Source organism: Amblyomma americanum, chromosome 5 (assembly GCF_052857255.1).
Source record: "Amblyomma americanum isolate KBUSLIRL-KWMA chromosome 5, ASM5285725v1, whole genome shotgun sequence".
Taxonomy (NCBI): Eukaryota; Metazoa; Arthropoda; class Arachnida; order Ixodida; family Ixodidae; genus Amblyomma; species Amblyomma americanum.
The window spans coordinates 12,932,775-12,957,245 of NC_135501.1; positions in this window are offsets into that span (position 1 = coordinate 12,932,775).

Genomic DNA, 24,471 nt, shown 5'->3' on the forward strand with positions numbered 1-24,471 from the left:
CGCCAGGCATCCGTCCGAGCCCGACGCGACTTGGAGGGAAATAGCCCTGAGTATCGAAGGGGCCGAAGCGGGTGCATCGGATCCCGTACAGGGACAGCCAAGTACCCCGGACCAGCCCGCACCCACGGCGCCATGACCACCCGTCAACAGTCCAGGCAGCAATCGTCGGAGACGTTCCGCAATTTACGAGTACCAACCGCGATGGCAGAAGTCACCTCGACGCAGATTAGCCGAGACCAACAAGCGGACGAGACCCTCCGGCGTTGTTTGCAGATGCAGAGGGAAGAGAGAAAGGTCCGGTGCAAGGGAGGGGGCTCGTACACCTTTCTGCTAAGAGATGACATGCTCTATCGCCAGTTCCTACCAGAGTCAGGCTCGGGTACTTTACAGCTGATATTCCCCTTTCAGCACCGAAACAAGGTTCTCCGCGTCGCGCACTGCGGACTGATGGCAGGTCATTTGGGGCACAAAAAGACTTGTGACCGCATTCTGGCTGATTTCTTCTGGCCCGGCGTGCATGGTGACGCTAGTCGGTTTGTGGCGTCGTGCGACCGCTGCCAGAAGACAGCCCCACAGGGATAAATCAAAAAGGTGCCCCTTGATGAAATGCCTCTGGTTGACACGCCGTTTCGCCGGGTGGCTATCGATATTATTGGGCCCCATAAGCCCACAACTCGGAAGGGGAATCGCTAGATCATGACGCTAGTCGACTATGCGACCCGGTTCCCAGAGGCCGTCACCCTGCCCAGCATCGAGACCGAGCGGGTGGCCGAGGCTCTCTTAATATTTTCGCCAGAGTGGGTGTTCCGGAGGAGATGTTGAGCGACAGAGGGTGGAATTTCACCTCGGAACTCATGGCAGAAGTGGGCCGTCTGCTGTCTCTTCGCCTGCAGACCACCTCGCCTTACCACACGATGGCCAACGGCCTCGTGCAAAGGCTCAACGGGACGCTCAAGAAGATGCGCCGCCGCATGTGCACAGAACAGCCCAAGGAGTGGGATCGGTTTATCGAGCCGCTTTTGTTCGCCTACAGGGATGTCTCCCAGGCAAGCACTGGGTTCTCCCCGTTCGAGCTTTTGTACGGGCGGAACGTGCGAGGCCCCCTCACTATACTGAAGGAATTGTGGACGGGGGACAAACTGGAAGAGGAGACCAAGACGGCCTACCAGTATGTGATTGGCCTGCGAGAGAGGCTCGAAACGACCTGTCAGATGACAAATGAGGCTCTAGAAGAGGCAGGTGAGCGATACAAGCGGTATTAAGACCGCCGGTCTAAATCGAGGGCATTGCAGGTTGGAGACCAGGTGCTCTTACTTCTCCCCACAGAGCACAATAAGCTCACGATGAAATGGAAGGGCCCCTATGTGGTTAAAGGGAAAAAGGGAGAAGTCGACTACGTGGTAGAGGTTGAGGGCAACCCAAAAACATTCCATGTCGGTATGCTGAAGAAATACTTCAGCCGGGTCCCTGAAACCGACTCTCACGTGCCGGTGGTTGCAGCGGTAGCCTCCAATATAGACGATGGGGCGCTGGTGCAACCTCTTGGGGAACAAGCCGACCACCGCGATGTCGCGGCGTCCGAGCAACTGACCCCACCACAGCCACAGGAGCTGCGGTCCCTCATTTCTCGACATAAGGAGCTGTTTTCCGATCGGCCCGGATACACCGCGTGGCCCGTGTGCAACTTGACCACTACCACCAACAATCCCATCCAGGCCAAGCAGTACCCGCTTCCCTTCGCAGCGCGTCAGGAAGTTGAGAGGGAGGTTGCCGCGATGCTGCGGATGGGCGTGATCGAGAAGTCACGTCACCGTATAATGCCCCAACAGTCCTGATAAAGTAGCCGCTGATAAAGTTCGACCGCTTTTGCGTAGATTTCAGGAGATTAAATGAGGTACTGGTGGCCGACGCCGAAGCGATCCCCCGCGCCGACTGCCTCATCGCGGAGGTGGGAGGCATAAAGTTCTTCTCTAAAATCGACCTCGCGAAGGGCTATTGGCAGGTCCCCCTGGACGATCACTCAAGAGAAAAGACGGCGTTTTCGGCTCCTAGTGGCCTTTACCAATTCAGGAACATGCCTTTCGGCATCAAGACCGCCCCAGCCGTCTTTGCTAAACTGATGAGGAAGCTCCTAGACGGGATAGACAACATCTATCATTACTACGACGACCTGCTCGTAGAGACAGAGTCGTGGGAGGACCATGTCAAGGCACTGGAGCAGGTTCTCACGCGAATCCGGGAAGCCGCGATCACCATACACCCGAAGAAATGCGAACTCGGCGTCGATCAACTGTGTTTTCTCGGTCACACGATTGGAAAGGGGACCCTTGGCCCGATGGAATCAACACTGGACAGGATCCGCCAAGCCCCACGACCGATAACCAAACGGCAAGTACGAGCCTTTTTGGGCTTAGCGGGATACTATCGTGAATTCATCCCGAGTTCCGCAACTTTTGCCGCACCTCTGACAGACCTGACCAAAAAACACGCACCAAACAGCGTTAGGTGGGGGGATAACGAAGAACAAGCCTTAAACAGCCTGAAACAACTGCTCTCAGATGCCCCCATCCTACAGGTTGCGGATTTCAGCAAGCCATTTGTACTCCGTACCCACGCTTCAGATCAAGGGGTTGGGGCAGTACTGTTGCAGGAAAAGGACGGACTTCTGCATCCCGTCGCGTACGCCAATCACAAGCTACTTCCCAGAGAGAAGGCGTACGCAGCAGTAGAGAAGGAGTGCTTGGCCATTGTATGGGCTATCAAGCGCTTCAATTTCTACCTCTACGGCAAACGATTCACCGTCTAGACAGATCATCAGCCACTGAAATATCGGAACGAGGCTCAGTTTATGAATCCACGGCTGCTGCGCTGGGCGCTGCTCCTACAGGAGTACGACTTCGGGGTCGAGGGCATTAAGGGAAAAGATAATGTCGGTGCCGACTACCTCAGCCGGGTGTGAATAGCCATGGGGTGAACTAAACGCGTGTCGACGGCCCAGTTTCACCCTTAGCTAGAAATTTCTTTTTATTGTTATTTTGTGCATTGTTGGTAGTGTTTTGAAATTTTATGCAGCGCAAGATGTTTGCGTGTGGTCGTGTTTCAGTGTTGGACTGTTACGACCGAATGTGCAGTGTCGAACTGTTTTGACTAAATGGGACGTGACTGCGTGAGGTGCGGCAGTGCGTGAGGCGTGTGTCGGTGCGCTATCCTGCGAGCCTTCGTGGAAAACTGGTGATACGACGAGGTGATGCGCGCTGGTGACAGTGACGTGCGCGTCTTTCATCTGAGGTGGCTTGTCCGCCAGGAGCGTGTGTGCATGCACGAAATATGTGTTTTGTTTGTGAATGTTATTGAGAATATCAATCGTTTCGTGCGGGTTCTGTCACAAATTCATGCCTGGCCTGTCCAGCTTTGACCTTTGTTTCCCAGAAACATGTCGCGGAGCGGCATGTTTGGGAGCTGCATTCCTCTGTGCGTGGCTCCTGAAGAGTCTTTTTTTTCCTGTGTTTTTTTTTCATTTTTCATTCTTGGCCACGCGAAGGGGGGACGGGAACGCCGCGCGCTGGCAGTTGGTCTGGAGATTTCGGTGCGTGTGGTCGTGAGTGAGGTCAGCCAGGGAAGTGGTCGGCAAGGAGCCTAGGCGGAGATCTGACGCGTAGAGCGCGGCGACGGTGGCCCCGAAGACGCGAGGCCCAAGTTCGCCCGTATCCGCAAGCCCCCATCAGCCCCGCGACGAACAACCGCAGCCCGATGCTCCCTGCGACCGGACCTTGCCACTCCGCAGCTAAGCTATCGTTTCTCACCACTCACTTCAACTCTTTTATCTTTTTATTTTTGCTTTCTGTGTTTCTCGTTGTAATCCTTTGTACTGTATTTCCGTCTCGTAACATTTTTGTATAGCAATCGCCCTGATGTTTCTTTATTTGTGTTAATTGTTGTGTTAAGGTGTTCAATTGGTGCTTGTGTTATTTGCGTCACGTCAGTGTACGGCGCTACTTTGTCGGGCATATTGTAATATTTGGTTGCTGTTCGCCTAATTAAATTAATTCGCTACGGAACTTGCCTACGCCTCATGCCTCCGGTCAACGCCTAATCAGGCGTGGCCCCTATCGCCGGTCAGCAGCCGAATCACAATCTTTCGCACGCGGGGTGGAGAAGTTTGTCGCTCCTCCCCCTCCGAACTTACGGAGAGTGCAGTGGTGGGCAGGTTGGCCCGATTAATTGTAACTTCGGCGCCAACCAACACCACAGCCGCCCACGATATCTTGACAGATATTTAACAGGTTACTTGAGTGAGAATGATTGCTCTGGGCTCTGACAACAAGGCTCATCGAGTCGCTCAACGCTATGAACTTCTAATATTTGAGTGTTTACTATTTTCTAAATTATGTAAATCAGTTTCTTCAAAGTGCCAGTATGCCCACTTGTTTTTCGTTTTCCCAAAATTCAATTTTTATATTTCCTCACCGATAAGGCTCGGACAAGCTACTTCAAGGAGCCCGGGTTCGAGTGAGCCACTGCACTACGATAGCATGTATATATGCAAAAGTATTCCTTCCCACTTTGTTATCTAAGAGCACATCTACTGATACACATGCATTTCGTGTAGAAAGCACTGTCAATTTATTTCAACGTATTGTAGGCTATGGCCCCACAAAACTAAGGGAAAAGCCACAAATCCTCTCAAGGGTCCGCCTCTCCCCCCCCCCCCCCCCTGCCAGTGACATCAACTGATTCTTATAAACTTGAAGATGATCCCCTTGGAAATTCTAGCATGACATTGTAGGGTGCGGCAGATGGAAGAGCATTCACCACCGCTGGCTTGATGACTTCATGGAAACCATGGCTCAATTGAAAATCCTTCTATGCCATTGGCTGGAGGGCCCCCTCTGATGGGCATCTGCCCCTTCATTCTTGAATCATATCCTACTATAGTATGTCCACCCAAGCAGGTGTGGCTGCCTTTCCCTCTCAGCCCTTTTCTCTCTTTATCTACGTAAAAACTAAAAACAAGAATGGAGTACAGGCAAAATAAAACAGGCCAGGGAAATCACAGAGGAGTTCAACAATAGAAATATGTAAAGCAGAAATAACTGCATACAAAAACAAACTAAAGGACAAGTTTGACGTCCGTTTGCCATGTTCTTTTTCTTTATTTTTGTCTGTCACATCATGAGGTCAAGAATTCTTTTTATTTTGAAGGTGTTTTCTAGTATTATGGCATTCTGTTTTACAAATAAGGCACGGGATAATGACCTAAATTTGGCAAGGAGAACTCTAGTAATAATTTAGTGCTTTTGAAGTGTCTAAAAAGATTTTCCATGCCCGTGGTGACAGCTTTCACTGCCATAAATTTGAAAGCTAGTACATGGCACCAATGCTATCATTTGTAGAAAGTGCAAGTTTTACTTTTTTCTCTTTTGTTTTTTACAGGATCAGATATGTCGCTGATGCTTTTAAGAGTGCAAATGAATTTACGAGTGCGTACTGCCAGTTCGACAGGAGCTACGAACAAGGAGCCCGCAACTTTTGTTCCATATTCGAACTGGATGTTTATGTGACTGAGTAAAAGTGCATTGTCTGGTGGATTGTAAGAATGCACCAAGTTGCATTTGCTAGTTCACATCAATAAATGTTTGCCGGAGCATGCAGTGTACTGTGCCTGACCTTTTTCAATGCTCTTCGCATGTTCTGAGCATTCAGAATTCAAAGGAAAATCCGAGCTATTTTCTCTAGCACTTATTACTAGTGTGAATGGCTACAATGTCAACTGATACAATGTAATATATCAAAGAGCTTCTCATTGTTACACAAAATATAGTGAAAAGCCTACAATGAATGACACTGCATAAAAGTGAAAAATTCAAAATGTTGTTGAAAGTGGTGTGATTGTTACACCCATTATAAAACGAAGTTAGTTGCATAAAACACCTTTCACGGCTTCGTGTAAAGAAAAGTGGAATGGTGAGAAAAGTGCCCTTTATAAGGAGGCTTAGCTAACTAAAGTTACCCTCTTTGAAGGCTGTAGGGGTCTTAGTTATAGACACTGTAATCCACCCTTAAAGGTGTAACTTGGTTTGCAGTGTGTATACACAAGAAACACGCAGAAAGATTAATAGAGTGATGTTCCTGTTTAGTAGTCTAAAAGGAAGAAATAAACTCAAGCTTCCAGAGTGCATTACGCATCCTCTAGTGAGAAGGACTAAGGGCGTTCATGAGCATTCCCTTGTTCCCCTTTTCGCCAAAACTAACGGTTTTAAATACAGTTTTTTCCCTAGAACAGTGCAAGACTAGAACACGTTAACGGCATCTATTTTTTCCTTACAAAATTTTTCTGATGCGTTACATCGGCTACTTACCTTCTCATATTGTTTATATGTATGTTTTGTATCCGTGTGCTGCTAATATTGTATAATTTTATTCTTTTGGTTTTATAATTTTGGTTAATTCTTTAGGTTTATACTTTTGGTATCCGTTTTCTGCTAATATTTTACAATTTTATTCTTTTGGTTATGTAACAATGTAAATTCATTCCTGCTTGGGCCAAGCAGTGGCATGCAATATTCTGAAATAAATGAATAAATGAAATAAATAATACAACCTACGTGACACAAACACTACCACACAAAACTAACTAGCAAAACTAACACAAAAACACAAACTATCAATACACACGACCCGGGAACACTGCTACTAGCGTCTTCTACTGGCGTTCTGCTGTAAGCGGTCGGCGTTAGTGCTCACGATTGGTTCGGTGCTGATGCGGCGTTGCATGGGTCCAGTTGCTGGCATCGAGATGGCTTTCGACGTGCTCGGGCTGCCGTCGCTAGTGGCATTGTTGGCCGCGTCGTACCAAGCTCCCGGTCCAAGCGCCCGTGGAGGTGATAGCGGAAATGTTGGCGTTGGGGGCACCACCCGGATGGGTGGCAACAGCGCTGGAGGCACCCCTGGCAGTAGCAGGTGGTAGCGTCCTCCGTTTCACTCCGCGGAACGGGCTCAGGAACGGCTGGAAGTCCGCGGTGCGAAGGCGTAGAATTCGAGCTCACCGGAGCAGTAGCCGGCGTTGCCCTCTTCCAGCCGAAGCGTTCCTGATCCGAAGTGCAAGATGCCGGGCTAGTTGGTAATCCATGATGAAAAAACAGCGCAAGGAACGAGACGAAAACACGAAGGAAGAAGACACGGACACGGGCGCTGAAAATGCGAGGCCTTGATGTCTTCTTTGGTAGCCACGTCCGTAGCGTGAGCAAGAAGAGCTGCCAGAGGAACTCAGCAGTGCTGTGAAGAATGCGAAGACATTCTTGCCACTTGCCATTTGAGGATTTGGAGGCGCTCAATCGTAGGACTAAGGCGTCCTTGTAGAGGCGGCGTTGTCGTTGCCACTCTGACCTCAGGAGCTTTAACACTCGAATGCCGTGGCCGGCCGAAGGTGCGAAACCACCAAACAACGCAAGGACTTCAGGTGGCAGTATTTTGTGGCGGATACAAAAGGACAAGGTCCGGGACTGGCAGATCGCGTTGGCGGTGAGGAAGAGGAGAAGGTTTCGTTCACAGGTGAAACAATTAACAGAGCCCGAAGAACAAGAGATGAAGTTCAGAAGTGCAAGATGCCGGGCTAGTTGGTAATCCATGATGAAAAAACAGCTCAAGGAACGAGACGAAAACACGAAGGAAGAAGACACGGACACGGGCGCTGTTGAAAATGCGAGGCCTTGATGTCTTCTTTGGTAGCCACGTCCGTAGCGTGAGCAAGAATCGCTGCCAGAGGAACTCAGCAGTGCTGTGAAGCGCCCGTGTCCGTGTCTTCTTCCTTCGTGTTTTCGTCTCGTTCCTTGCGCTGTTTTTTCATCATGTTCCTGATCCGCCGGAGCCTCCGCTTCTCTGTTCTTCCCCCCGTGCCTCGCTCTTCCTCCCGCTTTTATTGCCTTGGCGTTTGTCCAGGTAATCCTTGTCGTCGTCCTCTTCGCTTCTCCACCAATCATCTCTTCCCACCTCACCGAATACTTCTTCGTCTTCTCTATCCTACGGTTACTCCACGTTATCCTTATCGCCATCCTCGTAGTAACTTATTATGATCCGTGGTTAGCAGGATGAGAACCTTGTCGGCCGGATTCAGATTTCTGCGAGTGAATTTCTTCTCACAGTATCCCTTATAGCGTTCGCGCGCCCTTTCCAGGCATTGATGTGCAACCCTGCATGTTTCCTCCAATTTGTCCCGCAACTCAAGAACACATGTGTATGTTGTCTTGAGCTCTGATGCAATCTCTTTATTAGCCCACATCTCCTTGAGTATTGCAAGTGGACCTCTAACGGTTCTCCTATACAACATCTCGAAGGGCGAGAAACCAAGACTCATATGCGGTACTTCGCGGTAAGCGAACAAAAGAGATGGGAGATATCTATCCCAATCAGTAGGCCCCTCCTGGCACATTTTCCTTATCATATTTTTGAGGGTGCCGTTGAAACACTCTACACGCCCATTACACATGGGTTGGTATGGCGTTATCAGTAACTGCCTTACTGACAGAAGGCGGTTAACCTCCTTCATTAGTTCCGACGAGAAGTTCGAGCCCCGGTCACTCAAAATTTCTCTGGGGAACCCACAACGCGACAACATTTCCACAAGACCCTCCGCCACTTAAATAATGTCAATGGTCTTCAATGGATTAGCGTAGGGATAACGAGTGGCCACGTCAACCAGGGTAAGCACATATATATTGCCTCTGGCGGATACTGGAGAGATTGGCCCCACAATGTCAATAGCTACTCTTTGAAACTGTAGGTCGATGCCTGGCATCTTTCCCAGAGGTACGGGACTAACTCTTCCGTTTGAAACTGTGCGCTGGCAAACGTCACATAAGCGAACAAAGCTTTTAACGTCACTCTAGACACCTGGTCAGAACACCTCCTCGGTAATCTTAGACACCGTTTCTTGAACACCCTGGTGTCCAACGATATGGCGTCATGTCCTAAGCGTAACGCTCTCTCTTTCTCATATATTTCGGGAACACCACCTGTCGAACCGCCTTCCCGAACTAAACATTCATTCCCTGTGCAGAGGGCCGTTTACCAATTGATATTCGAATGACGTACGACTCCTTTTCACTTTTTCCCCGACTGTTTCAAAGCGGGCTTTCTAGCTAGGGTCTTCTCTTGGTCAAATTGCAATTTCGCCCGGTGTTGCGCTCAGACACATCGTAACGGGAGTAGAGAGCGGATGCTGCGTTGCTCGGGCTGTCGCTTGAGGTCTTGTCTCCACTGCCGAAGAGAAACTGACGGCCCATCACCGATCTGAACTGTTGTGAGCCTTTCCTCCTTTGAATGTTCTTCAACGTCGAGCATCCTCCACTCGGGATCGGGGCCCTCGACGCTTCTTGCACCCGTAATGTTTCCCAGGATGAGATCGTAGATGGGTTGCTCTACGCATTTTGCCACTACCTGTCCAGTGTAATATGGCGTGGACACTAGAATCCTTGTCGTTGTCCTCTTCTTCTCTTCTCCACCAATCATCTCTTCCCACCACACCGAATACTTCTTCATCTTCCTTATTCTTCGGTTAATACAAGTCATCCTTATCGCCATCCTCGTCGTCTTCTTCAAACCTCTTTCGTTCATACTTTTATTTCGGACTCCCTATTACATGCGACAGTTGTCCATCCCACCACTCGATCATGACGGAACTATCGTTCACAATAACCTGGAGAAAGCCAAGCGCTTTAACACATTTTTCAGCTCGGATTTTTCAGCTGCTGAAAGCAGTTGCCCTGCCAGTTTTTGCCCGAAATTTATGAGTGCCGAACCCGTGGGGATTGTCATGAGCGAGGATTTGTGTCGCTCATTGTATGCTTAAAAGAAAACCATGCCACCAGACCGGATGGTTTACCCAGGGTCCTGTCCTCTTCTTCTGTTCTTTCTTTACAGATTCCTTTCACTAAGCCATTACTGGACTGCTCTTTACCTGAAGAATGAAAAGTTGCAAATGCTGTGCCTATAGATAAAGCAGGGCCTCGAAATACTGGTTGAAATTATCGATCAGTGTCTTTGACCAGTGTGATATGTAAAGTTTTAGAGTTGGTGTTTTATACTAATATTATGAATTATCCAAGTGCATACTCACTATTAAATGCCCATTAGCATGATAATCGCAGCATTTACTCGTGTGTCATCCGGCTTACCAAATTTTTACACGATCCATCGATTGTGGTTGACAGCGCTTAAACACACGGACGGAAGACAGGAAGAGAAAAGACGACGACACAGGCGCTGAACTTCAACTTTATTACAGAACCACCGAAACACTTCATATATACCTAAAACACGGGCGCCAACAAGCAGCGAAAATTTTGTAGCGAAAGCTACATTGGCCACAAACTCGCAGTTTCGCCGTGGTCGCAATCCCATCCTGGTCGCACCACACCATGTAACCAACCAGGTCACGTGGCCAACCGCGTGTCTAACCACGTGACAGCAACTAGCCAGACAACCAGACTAACCTGGACTTGCAATCGAGATTAACCAAGGCTAACCAAGCTATGCCTTAGCTTTCGCGGCGTATATCCTGGCCTAGCCGAGCTAAGCCACTGTCAATTTTTATGCACTAATGGCCACAGAAGTGACATGACAAGTAGTGGTAAAACAACAAAGGTTAGAAACAAAACTAAAAGATAGAATAGGGAAGGATAAATTCAGAACAAAAGGAGACAAAAAGTTTTTACCAAGTCATTTTGTTTAAACTCCAACACGTGAAATAGTGGTGCAGTTTAACCAGAGGAATCTTCAAGAACTGGTCCGATAACATGGGACCAAAACATGCACACGAACACAGATCAAGTGTAGTGAAAGATGAGAAAGGCGTAATGGCAAGAAAAAACACGCAGCGGAAACCAAATGGTGATCGGGTACGCATACGAAAAATTAACAACAAAGGTGAAGAAAACAAATAACAAAGCTAAACACTGACGATGAATTGCGTTAAAAACTAAAAGGATAAAATGAGGTAAAAACCGCGCATGAGCACCAAAGCTCTTTTATCGCGTTTATTATTTTTTGTCGCTTTCAGCATTCATACTTTACGTTGAATTTCATTCGTTGATATTTTATATTTGTCTTTCGGTTTTACTGTACGTCATCTTCTATTTTTAGGCGTGTTATTTGTTGGCTTCACCTTCGTTGCTCATGCTCGTTTTTTACCACGACCTCCTAATCCCACCAGCGGCAAGTGGTTGTTTCTTCTTCTGCTTTCTTATCAGTTATCTTTAAGTGATTTCATATTTATGCTATGAATATCCAACTAATTGCCACCACAAATAGGAAGAAAAATCCCCTAAGCTCTTTGTTTTGGGTGACTGTTGGCTTCCGTCATCTCATTGTTAGAAGTATACTTGGCTATGCTTGCACAGTCTGTGACCCGAAATCTGTACTTGACGTTCAAAACCTGGAGAGAGTTCAGAATTTGGCTGTTCGCATCGTTTTTAACAACTAAGACAGATTTTTCAGTGTATCTAGTGCGAAAAACATGTTGCACTGCGACACACTTAAAGAAAGGTAGGAAAGTTCTGCCTTTAAAATTATAATAGATTTCATTCAAGAACTTGAATTGACCGCACCGACTGTGTATTTAACCCTGATTATGTGTCATTATATAGAAATCATTCACTTAAATTTAAACAATACAGTTGCCGAAGTGACATTTTAAAAATGCATTTTTCCCGAAAATGATTACGGAATGCAACAAGCTGAATGAGGACGTATAGTGGCCATATAATCAAATGATTCATTTCCTATCCTGCTTTGACATTGGGTGCGTATATTGATTCTGTGCTGTTTCTAACACAATGTCATTTCTTTTTTTCTCAACACCTGCACGCGTGCTATTTGTATACATTTTCTTTATAAACCCTCCCCCCCCCCCCCCCCCCCCCCCGCCCCTATGGTAAAGGCAGGCAATGGCGCTACAGTATTATTACAAATAAAATGGAGCCCAATCGAAATTTACGACCTGTGCAAATCGACCCTTCCTGCGTTATTGATTTAAAATATTCTTTTAATGCCTGTTATCATTTGCGCGGAAAATATAGAGCATGCCAATACACCGTATTTAATCACCAATACACCGTATTTAATCACCAATACAGCGTATTAAGGATTTAGAGGAAATGTATCGGTTCCAAGAAGATTATATGCCTGAAAGGAACCTGCTTGAGCGTGGCGTCCTTAATACTGACGCAGTGCTTGACGCAGTTTTCTATAATATTTTAGAGTGAAACAAAAGTACCTTGGCGAGCTGCAAACACCTCTATTGATTGACACTAAGTTTAGCTTTGTGTGCGCCGCGCATCAGGGTGTCCGGATCGCACCCTAACCGACTGTAGGAGGGTATGTTTATCCAGCACTGTGTCCAAGACCGTGGCTCATATAGGATATTTCTTCGCACACCTTCTCGCCAACTTGCTCGCCCGCAAGTGGCCCAGTCTGCAAGCCCTTAAGCAAGGTAAGTAATGCATGCTGACAGAGATATCGGTGGTTGCGAGAATTATAGGGGTTTTACGTTTGTATGAAATGACAGGGATCAGTTATTACCAGAAAAAAATTAAAAAGCAAGGCCGACTAGCACGACAAATATCAGCGGGCAGTTTCTTACCAGCTTTATTGTATTGTTAAACAAGCACGAGCAGTCAAGCTCCCCACGCGAGCAGAGTGCATGGTACCCGTCATGAGACGGCTTTTGCTTCAGTTGTCACTAGCAAGCATGCTGGTTTGGCGACTGAATTAGCCCATGAAATCCTTACACGGTCACATTCTGACTCTTGAGTAAGCTCATTCTCGACCGCCTGGCCGCACAGAGGCACATCTTACCCTGCTCTGCAGCCGCGCCCACTACTGGGGAAGTGCAACTGTGTGGACGCCGAATGCCAACAAACGTCATTTGCGCAGTTAGGGCTGTAATGCGCAAGAGCATCAGTGGGTTCCCGTCAGACTAGCACAGGGATCTGCATAAACCATGTGCTCGCAAGTATCGATGACAGCTTCAAAGAACACAAAGGCATGTGTGCAGACACTCCTGGGAGCAGGTACCGATTCCATAAGCGGCAAGATGCAGCAGGCTACACAATGTGTACCATAGATGGGCCAGTACATAGAGAGCCTCTAACGGACTTTCATTCCTTATTGCAAGGTGGAGTACACGTGTTGTCTTCTAGCAGATACAAGGATGAAACAGGTCTGTGGGCTGAGAAAACGTTTGCTCACCGATTCGTTACTTTTGTAATGCTAGCGCAACAAGACAAAAGACAAGTTTGTCATCTTTAAAGATAAGCCCCAACTTCAAAAGGAAGGCATACCTATCGCCTCGAGTAATGCACCAATACTAAGTCACTTCATTTTACCAAGACTACACAAGTCCGTGATCGACAAATAAGAGAATATGCAGGTAGCTAAACTTTTTAGATATGGTGACAATTTCCTGAGTTTCATTGACAGTGGCGATGATTACTTTAAATTCAGGCATATTCACAAACTATCTATGCTCAATGTTTTAGCCTGCTTGTTATATCTTTCTAACTAGCTTCTATTAACACGCTGAGACTTTTGGACATTAGCATCATCTCTCATCCTGGTCATGCCTGCTGGGCATAAAAACAACGGAATGCGAGCCTCTCGTGCCCTTCAATTCAATTTACTCCAAATTTGACAAAAGAGTGATTGTGAACATCTGCCTCCAAAATTCCCTCCGAAAACCATGTCCGCATTTGATGTATCAAAGTCGGAAACAATGATGCAATAGGCTATCACATGCTGGCTATCCTTGTCGCTCTGAGATATCCGTTGCAGAAAGTTTGTTGAGAAAGTTGAATACTGAACAGCAAGCTTGTGTCCGGGCGCCCTTTGAAAGATAGAAAAATATCTGTAATACCTTATTTGCATACCACTTCTCACAACCTCAAACGCATTCCAAAGCGAATAGTTAATTCAGTTGTTTTACCGCTCCTAAGAAGTTGGACAGCCCATGCAAGGTAAACAAATTTAAAAAGGGGGACGGCAACCAAAAGTAAAAAACAAAAAAAAACAAAACGACGTTTCGGCTCCCGTACGGAAGCCTTGTTCACAATGAGAAGGATAAGGAGGTGCTTCGGGATTAAATACGTTTGAAAAGAGGGCGCAAGGAGCGTGCGCACACACGGGTTAGATCTGCAGTGCTGCGATTGAGCGTGCGATTAGTCGTTTGAATGAATAATGATTCGAGGTGAAGGGGACGGTACAGATTCTTTTCAGCTGCCAAACTACGGCATGCGCTGCTTAACGTCAAAGATATTCTCCTAAAAAAAAGTGCCCTGGCGTTGTTTACAGAGTCTACATCGGAGAAACTGGTGATATTAAAAGGCGTCTAAAAGAACATTGTAATGATGTTAAAAACCGAAAAGTGAACTCTAATGCTATCGCCGAACACTCCCTATCAACTGGCCATGATATTGACTGGGCAGGGCACACGTGCTGCCAAGAGAAAAGAATCTGTACCGTCGCCTTCACCTCGAATCATTATTCATTCAAACGACTAATCGCACCCTCAGTCGCAACACTGGAAATCTAACCCCCGCATACGCACGCTCCCTGCGCCCACTTTTCAAACGTACATACTTTTTCCCGCTGCACTTCCTAATCCTTCTCACTGTGAACAAGGCTCCCGTACGGGAGCCGTAACGTCGTTTTGTTGTTTTTTTTGTTTTTACTTTTGGCCGGCTTTCCCCCTTTTTATTTATTTATTAATTTATTTTTTATTTATTTTCAGATACTGTGAATCCCATTGGGATTTTTACAGGATGGGCACATAGTAAGAAGGTACAAAGCGAATACAAATGGAATGGTATATATTAAGAACACTGTTGTTTGCAAGTAATTACATGAGTATGGGAAAAAAAACACAGATAGCAGAAAATAAAACACATAACGAAAGAGTATATTTCACAGAAAAGGGTGCGATTTTATACATTGTAAGTAGTATGTTCATACAGATGCTGTTATATGCAGTGATACGAGCGGTCTGTTGTACTTGTATAATTATTATTTATTTATCTATTTTAATTATCGCGCAACTGTTCTTCTACCAGAGTTACAAATTTCTGCAAAGATGTATTAGTACTGATAGAGGGGTTCAAACTATTCCAATCTTTTATGGCAAGCGGAAAAAATGAATATCTGAAACAGTCGGTTCGGAATGCGTACTCTCTAAGGGTTAATGGGTGCTTATGCCGGGATGGTCTCGATTCATCTACAGATATATATAACGAAGTATCTATGTTTAACGAGTTATGAACTAATTGGAACAATAATTTTAGTCGTGCTAGTCTGGCGCGTTTCTGTAAAGTAAGAATACATGCTTGGTTTAGTAGTTGGGATGGTGAATCACTGGTCCTGTATTTGTTAAAGATAAATCTAATTGCCTTTCTCTGTACTCCTTCTAGTTTGTTAATGAGCTGTTGTGTGTAGGGAAACCAAATCGTGTTTCCATATTCGAGAACTGATCGTATAAATGTGTTATATGCTAACATTTTGGTCTCCGGTGGCGCTTCTCGAAGCCGTCTTCTAAGGAAGAACAATCGTTTAAAAGCAGATGATACTATACTGTTAATATGTGATTCCCATCTTAGATCATGTGAAATGATTAATCCAAGGTATTTGTGTTCGTGAACTCGGCTGAGCGGTGTGTTATTGATGCTGCACACATATTCGGGCCTTTGTTTTTTACGGGTTACACATAAGAAGGCTGTTTTTTTAATGTTCAATTCCATTTGCCATTTGTGACACCATATTACCACTTCATGAAGGGCGCTGTTTAAATCATCGTGGTCATTTACAGTGTTAATTTCGTTGTAAAGTATGCGGTCATCGGCAAAAAGTTTAATTTTAACTTGTATGTTAGAGGGCAGATCAATAATGAAGATAAGAAATAAAAGTGGAGCAAGGACGCACCCTTGGGGTACTCCCGACGTAACGAGCGCAGTAGAAGAAATTTCATTGTTAACTACAACATACTGAGATCGGTTAGTTAAGTAGTCCTCGATCCAGTTGATAATAGGGCCGTTACCTAAAGTTGATCTAAGTTTGCTAATTAGTTTTTTATGGCTTACTCTGTGAAACGCCTTAGAGAAATTAAGTGCAATCAAGTCAACTTGCTTTTGGTTATCAATGCTCTGGAACAAATCATGTGTTAGTTCGAGTAATTGGGTGATAGTTGAAAGTCCCCTTCGAAATCCATGTTGAACAGGCGATAAAATGTTTTCTTGCTTAACATAACTGGTGATATGCTTTAGTATGATGTGTTCCAATAATTTTCCTACCGTGCACGTTAGTGATATTGGTCTATAATTTGAAACGTCATCTTTGCTTCCTGTTTTGTGTATAGAAATAACTTTCGCTATTTTCCATTCATTAGCTAGACTACAGGTTGATAAAGATTTATTGAACAATAAATGTAAATATTTCGCGTTGACTTCAGCATATCTTTGCAAAAAAGTGTTTGGAATATTATCAGGACCATTTGCTTTTTTGTGTCTATTGATAATAGAAGGTTGAGCACGCCTGTCTCAGTTATTGTTGGCATGTCTAGCGGTGTTTGAATGCGCTGAATACTCTCCGGTGTGCAGCCATCGTCAACTGTGAACACAGATTGGAAGTATGTATTTAAGGAATTTGCAGAATTTTGATTTTGTCCTTGCCAATTGAAGGTGTCTTCTTGTGTTTTGGGGCTGAGGTATTTCAAAAATTTTCCAGGGGAGTGTTTTAAAAAATTAGGAAGCGTAACTGAGAAGTAGTTTGTTTTCGCTGCCATAATTTTTGCTTTCATGATTGTCCCCGACCAGACGAGGTTTCGTCCAGCTCTCGACTTCGTAAACAAATTTGTTCGTCACGTGTCTAGTCAGTGCAAAACGAACCATCAAATGCCGTTTGTTGGTTGCAAAGAAGTTGTAGCGGACTAAATTGTACTCTCAAGTTAACGATAGTATGTAGGAGAAATTGGTGACCGCCTTCGTGAACATAACTTCACTTCACTTCACTTTAATACCTTAAAAACCCTCGTTAGAGGGTATTACATAAGGGGTGGGGCACACAGAAATGAAAAACAGAAAGACTAACAGATAAGTTGAAAGTTATACAAATATAAGATTATCACTAAGCAAGTACACGCGTGATTTCTTCGATGAACAATGATTGGCATGTGATAGCAGCAAGTTCACGGCGAAGGCCGTTCCAGTCGTTCGCGGTCCGGGGGAAGAATGATGAAGAAAATGTAGTGGTGCGGGCGCGAGGTCGTGACACTTGCTGCTGATGGCCGGTGCGGAGGGAGGTGCGTGGTGGTGGTGCGCAGATGTAGGGTTCCTGTCGCAGCTCAGAGTAAAAAAACTTGTGAAACAAACATAAACTAGCAATGTAGCGGCGATGAGCAAGGGTAGGTAGGCTGGACTGTGATTTGAGGGATGATATGCTGATATCAAAAGAATACGATGAATGAATGAATCTAGTTGCTCGGTTTTGAACTGCTTCAATTGAATTACAGAGATATGCTTGCTTTGGAGACCAAATGGGAGATGCGTATTCTAATTTTGATCGGACTAATGATTTGTATGCGAGGAGCTTGACATGCTGAGGTGCAGAGCGTAGGTGACGCTTTAAGAATCCTAGTGTTCTGTTGGCGGATGATATGATGTTTGAAATATGCGTATTCCATGTAAGATCATGACAAATATGAACACCAAGGTATTTGTATGATTGGAAAAGATCGAGAGGAACGTTAGATATGCTGTATTGGAACAGAAGAGGGTAACGGCGACGATGGAACGACATATATTTGCATTTACTTGTGTTAAGTGTCATTAGCCATTCACTGCACCAGTCTTGTACATGAGTTAAATTATTTTGAAGGGATTGTTGGTCAAAGGTGTTAGTGACTGTTCTGTAAATAACACAATCATCAGCAAACATCCGAATATGGCAATCTAATTTCTCAGGTAGGTCGTTAATATAAATTAGAAACAAGAGTGGCCCAAGGACGGATCCTTGGGGCACGCCTGAGGAGACTGGTAGGAGGTCAGACATTTGGTTATTGACAACGACTGATTGGAAGCGGTGAGTTAAGAATTCTTTTATCCATGCTAGTATGTCGGGATGCAAGTTTAGGCGAGAGAGTTTCAGAAATAAGTGGTTATGAGGAACCTTGTCAAATGCTTTAGCGAAGTCGAGAAAAATTGCGTCAGTTTGGAGGTTAGCATCAAGATTGGCATGCAAGTCATGAACGTAAAGTGCTAGTTGACTTTCACATGAGTATCCTTTGCGAAATCCGTGCTGCGATGAGTGAAAAAAGTTATTAGAATCCAGAAAATGCATTGTTAAAGAATAAATGACGTGTTCCATGAGTTTACATGGTATGCTGGTGAGTGATATGGGTCGGTAATTAAGTGGTGAATCTTTGTAACCCGACTTGTGGACCGGAACGACCTTCCCCACTTTCCAGTCATGGGGTATGACACCTGTAGAAAGAGACTGTGAGAACAGCAGGCAAAAAAATTTGGCAGAAGTATGGTTAACGTTTTTTAGTACCTTGGTGTTGATTTAGTCAAAGCCGGCAGATGATGACAGTTTTAGTTTATCTATGAGACATGATATGCCGGCCTCAGAGAAAGTAACGGCTGGCATTAAACTTCTTTGGTCATTTGCTGTCATGAGGGGGGGCGGTTCCTGTTCATAAGTGAATACAGATGCGAAAGCAGAATTAAATATGTTAGCACACTCGACATCAGAAACAGCACGCCCGGAATCATCAGTTAAGGTAATAGTGCGTATAGATTGCGGATTTGAAAGCTGCCAGAATTTAGTCGGGTTATCTTTAAGTATGTTGGGAAGGTCAGTATGATAAATGAGCGTTTAGCGTTTTTTACTGCGACCAGGTATGTCTTTTCGGCAGCGTAATATTTTTCCCATGCGTAGTCAATTCCAGTCTGTTTAGCACTGCGGAACAAGCGTTTCTTTTTGTTTTCTAGTCTTCCTAGAGCCTTGGTAAACCATGGTTTCTGTTTGGTTTAATTGCAATATAATAAATAAAAACGAAGACGACGGAGAACCAGTAGACCATTGCAACACACGTATAAATTGCAGGCCCTTCCTCGATAAGTGTTTTTTTTTTTAGTTGGAAGAAGCAAGGACAAGCACATTCGTGAACTCATCGAAGCAGAAAATTTAGCCACTTTAAGAAGTGCGTGGGTAGACACACCTATGGGAGGCTTTCTAAAAAAGAAATTGCCTGTGTACGTTCGCGCTTATATTCGAATATCTTGTGATAACACGGCAAGGTTGCGCATTTTTTCCATTAAAGTTGGTAGAATTTAGCACTGTGTGTATCTGCTCGTTCATCGGATGTTTATCTTGTTGCGCATCGGTTCCGAAGTATGTACCACCAAGCCCAAATTTCACCGTTATTCTTCACTTTATTCTCGCGTTTAGAGTGGTTGAATTTTCCTCACACTGGCGAAATTAAAAGAGAAGTTTTTTTTTCTCGTTCCTTCCCCGGAGCGGGTCCGAACTAAAAGAATCCCGACGCAAAATTATCACAGCCGAGTTCTTCGTTCACCCGGAAGCCACATTTGTAGACCGAGTTTAAAGCGCTCACAGCAAAATTGCGGCATGTCTGGCCTGTTATACGACGGCGCTTCACGAATATACTCCAGAATTTGTTTAATGCGCTTTAGTGAATCTGAAATATGGATAGTCAACATTCGAATTTCAGCGTTTGCACGCCTTTCCCTCTCAGCTCGTCAATTTTTTGAAGGTCGCAGCGCCTCCGCCGGCACCACCGCCGACGCGCGCGTGAATTTGCATGCCGAGGGGGGGGGGGGGGGGGGGCGAGCTTCCTGACCCACCGAAGCTACGTCGTTTACTGGCCGCGGCACTGGTAGCTGCCTGACGTATGAAAGAATCCGACCAGAAGACATCTCTCAACTGGTATGCGCCGGAGCGTATGAAGGAGAAGGGTGCGAGAATGAAAAAATGGCTCTGGTTTAGCTCTGGTTAAACCTGAGTGACGCGATAGCTACAGCTGGCCCAGTGGAACTCGCTCAGTCGAACCGCAAAGTCAGTCCAGCGCCTCCTCTATTTTTACAATGCCAGCCGCATCGCGCGCTTCGCAATGGTAGCCGGTCGTACTTCAATTAGTTGCCGCGATGCGGGCTACCCAGATGGTTGGACTGCTTGCGTCATGCTTGCCAACAGTCGCGCGGTGCTGGTGTTATCTCTCCTACTCCTACCCTACAGACCTACACCATCTGTCAGATTCCTGCTTCGTACCCCATCTTGCGTAGCTCTCGATTCATCCGCGACGCAGCGCTTTCCCGACGACAATCGGCTGGAGCAGCTTCTTTGCTCGCCGTTTGCAGAGGTGAGCTCAGGTGTTCGCTCAGCCTATCATTTGAGAATGCTGTTCCTTGCAGGACGAATAGAGCGTAGTAAAGTGTTACGTTTGTTCGTTTTGTGGCACCATGAATAACGAAAATTGTTTTGCACGGATAAATGGTGTGGTCCGCGACGCTGACGAGGTGTCCTCGCAGCAGCAATGAAATGGCACCAGTTAATTATGGCAAGCACGGCTGCTGCTTTCAGTTTTGTGCGAAGTGTGGGAAATGTTAAGCTCATTTGTAGAAATGAAGGGGACGTTCACGTGCATTTAGTTACATATATTTACAACTCTTACAGCAATAGCATACAGAATAATTTGCATATGTCTGCTGCTTTAGACCTCCTGCATGTTTGCAAACAAACGAGGTGGCGCTGCAGTCGCTAGCGGACACGCGGCAGGCAAAACACCAGGGAGTGGCGTCGCAAAGAGGTGTTGAGCGCAGGCCTTTAAGGCTTGTGGGCGCGTTTTCAGTTTCTGCGAATCACAGAAATGGTTGATGCTTTCAAATTGGTAATTTCTCGAAGTAAACGAGCTCGCGTTGACCACGTGCGGCGTATTCAGAGTAATACTTCCCCACTGTGTACTTTATATATATGGTTATTAGTAAACAATAAATTATAAAATAAACAATAAAAATAAATAGGAAGTTTTTGACACTTTGCTCTAGCCAGGATGATTTTATCTCGGGAGAGTAGTGAGACGAAGTGCTGGCGCTGTTTCGGCGGAGCAACGTGCGCTCACCATCTGCTGACATATGTACGTGTCACGCTGTGCGAAAAGTGGGGACAGCATCCCGTCCCCATTCTCCTCTCTCTCGCTTACGCGCTATTTTTAGCCGCAGGATCACGCACAAGCCAGGCCGACTTCTTTCTCCCCTTGTTAAACTGGTCGATTTGGTGAAATTTTTCGATTTCTGGAATTGTTTTCTTTCTAGCCCTGGGGTCTTCTGTTTCGTTACAAAAAAATCAGATTCAAATTAACATTTAATGTTTGAACCGGCTCCCTACCTGCCTTCTCAGCCACGGCACGCATGCATCCGGGAGAGGAGTATGGGGTTTATTCACTATAACACTAGGACTTAAATCTAATTGATACTGCAGCTGCCAGTTGGGTCAGTTCCTTTTGCACCCTAGAGTGTGGGCTTCTTAATACTTCATTCCAAATTTCATCGTCTTCATATTTGGTTTTTCCTGGAGCTTCTTCGCATTTTCTGATGATGTGGCCTATGTTGGCCGCTCCTTCGCAAAATATGCATTTATAGCAAAATATTCAGTAGCAATTTATAAGTTACGCTTTCTAGATGTGTGGTTGCCTAAAATTGTGAGGTAATTTCTTTGATTGTTTCGAGGCTTTCTTTGAGATCAGTGCCGCATTTCTTTGACCAAAGCGCAAACGAAGAGGCCAGAAACCAGGGAATAAACGTTAAGGTTCGTTTTCTGACCTTTCATATTTCCTGCGATTGGCATCACTCACACCTTCGTAGTTTCTTAACGCATGAAAATAGAATGATACTATTTGTCGCAAACTATTCCTGAGACATTGAGGAGTGTAATAAACCTCTCGATTTTTTCCCTACATGTGCAGTACTATGCTAGTTATTGTTGTAAGAAACGTTTTCATGTAACTATGCATGCATAAGTACATGACCATCTAAAATAAAAACTAATAGCATCATCATACAGGACAGGGCTTTGTGAACATGCTGGCATAAAAAAAGCTGGGGCACTTTCTACTCAATTATTTAGGACCTTGGGGTGACTTGACGAGGGTTTTAATTATAATTACCCAAGAACTGCACCAGGTGTACCTACAAATAAAACGCATTACTAAAACTAGCTTAGCCATTTTATACTTGCACCAAATTTGGTACCAAATATCGCAGGCATAAATAATTGAAACACTTTTCATTGTCGCATCCCCTCTCAATTTGGCTACATGTGTCTGGTAGTAGCACGCCTGCGGCTGCTTCTTTCCAAACAAGCTTCGCGATCATGTACTACCTCATGAAACATGACACATGCATGATGCAATAAAAAAGCATGCGGCTTTTAGCACACTTAAGGTAGCCTATTCCAAGCACGCCAGCGTGACCACGCAAGATCGACACAAGTTACCAGACTTCTTTCTACTCGAATCAAATAAGTACATCGGTCATATTAAGAAACAGTTTCAAGTAAATATTAAATGCCATAAAACACGCTATTAAAACATGCTGTGCTATGAACAAAACAACGCATTCCTTGGCGGCGAGTGACCAGCCGGCGCCCCGTGCACACCGGCTTAAAGTGATAAATACGTGTGCAGCTACATATGTGCTTTTTTTTCCCCTTGCGCAGTTATAAGCGCAATATGCTGAAGCTCAGGTGAATGGGCGCAGTAACTTGCAAGCTATTAAGTACGTTGAGTGGCAGTGCCGATCGACTCCAAGACATCGCGCTTTACTACCGCAGCCGATTCCCTATTAGCCAGTTTCCTAATGCGGTATTTATCTGCGAGAAACCTGTCGAGGCTCATTAAATCTTTTTTTACGCTACTACGCGGATCCAACGGTGACGCAGCTGGTCAATGCATGCTGCTTCTGCAGTGCGCAGGCAAGATGCAGCCCCCAGCAGCTGCGGCAGCTGCGGTAGGCACGGGCAGGCGAAACTTGTTCTGCCTACCGTGCGAAAGTCGCTGCTGACATGAGCGGCACCGCATCTTCGTGACGTCGCGGGGTGAAGGACGTCTATATACATTACAACTTTGTTTTTATAGCCATTTACATTTCTAGTATTTGTGTATTTGCTTGTATTCACACATTTACAGACATAAAACAAATATGCATTGTAGCGCGACCACATTTGTACGCTCGAGGAGGACAAAGCATCTCGTACGCGAGCAGAAAAACAGTGAACGAAACAAAATACACCTAACGCCCGTCTGGACAGCCAGTTCGTACGCCCTCGTGTGTTTGATCACCCTCTCTTGCGGCCTGAAGCGGCAACGACGGTAAAATAAACGGTGATGCTGCGCGGAAGAAGCGCTGCCTTGTGGTTAGGCCTTTACGGTGACTGCGCCTGAAGACGTGCTCAAGCGGACTTAATTTCGATTTTATGTGCCTCTTTTCCTTCAAGCGTTTTTTTTTTTAGTTTTGCATCGTTTTATTGGTTGTAGTCAACACCGGGCAGAACGTCCGAAATGCTTCGTCATCAGCTGCTGCGCCATGCATTTGCTACTGGTGTTCTTTTCGCTTCCTAAAACAATCGTAGCTGCAGTCTGCCACGCACAGAGAAAAATCTTTATCTAGTTCTCGTAACGATGACTGCTTATCCTGCGAAAAGTAGAGCTACGACCTCAAAGCTACTGCTACTTGGCAGTTACGAAAAATGCCTTCTCTGGAAGATATATCATAGCTTCTTTATTTCATTCTTCCATTTCCCTTACTCAACATGATTTAATCGCAAATCAATAGAGCAAAACGTACTACTAACTGCTTTTACTCTCTGATTTCATATTTCTGCCAAACAGTTTCAGTAAATCTCCCGGAATGTTTCAGCGTTGTAGCTAAAAGGCAAAAATGTTTCGAACAAGTCGCCACAGCCTTTCGTTACAACGCCAACGCCGCTGCACTACACTCTCTGGCTCCTTTTAAAACCAGCGCCTGCAGCGGCTCTGCGGTGAGCAGCGCCACGAACGGCGCGCTGTATGACGCGTCAATACCTGACAGGCAGCCTGATTACTATGAGTAACTGAGGGATGCGAGAATGTTTAAAAAATTGTCTTCGTCCGCTTTCCGTCGTCAGGCGCCACTTAAGATGGCACTCTCCCTCACAGGCGTAGAGCAGGGGCGAAGGCTAGCCGATGGGCAAGAGCGGGAAAGGAGAATAGGAGAGGGTGTCGAACGGTCGGATCGGCCGTACTCGGCAGGCATTGTAAAAATAGAGGAGGCTCCAGTCAGTCTTTCGCCACTGCGTTTCGCTGGGCGTTCCTTCTTCATCTTCGTCCTTGGACGCGGGTTCACTACCTCTCCCTCTCCCCTCTCCACTCCTCCCCCA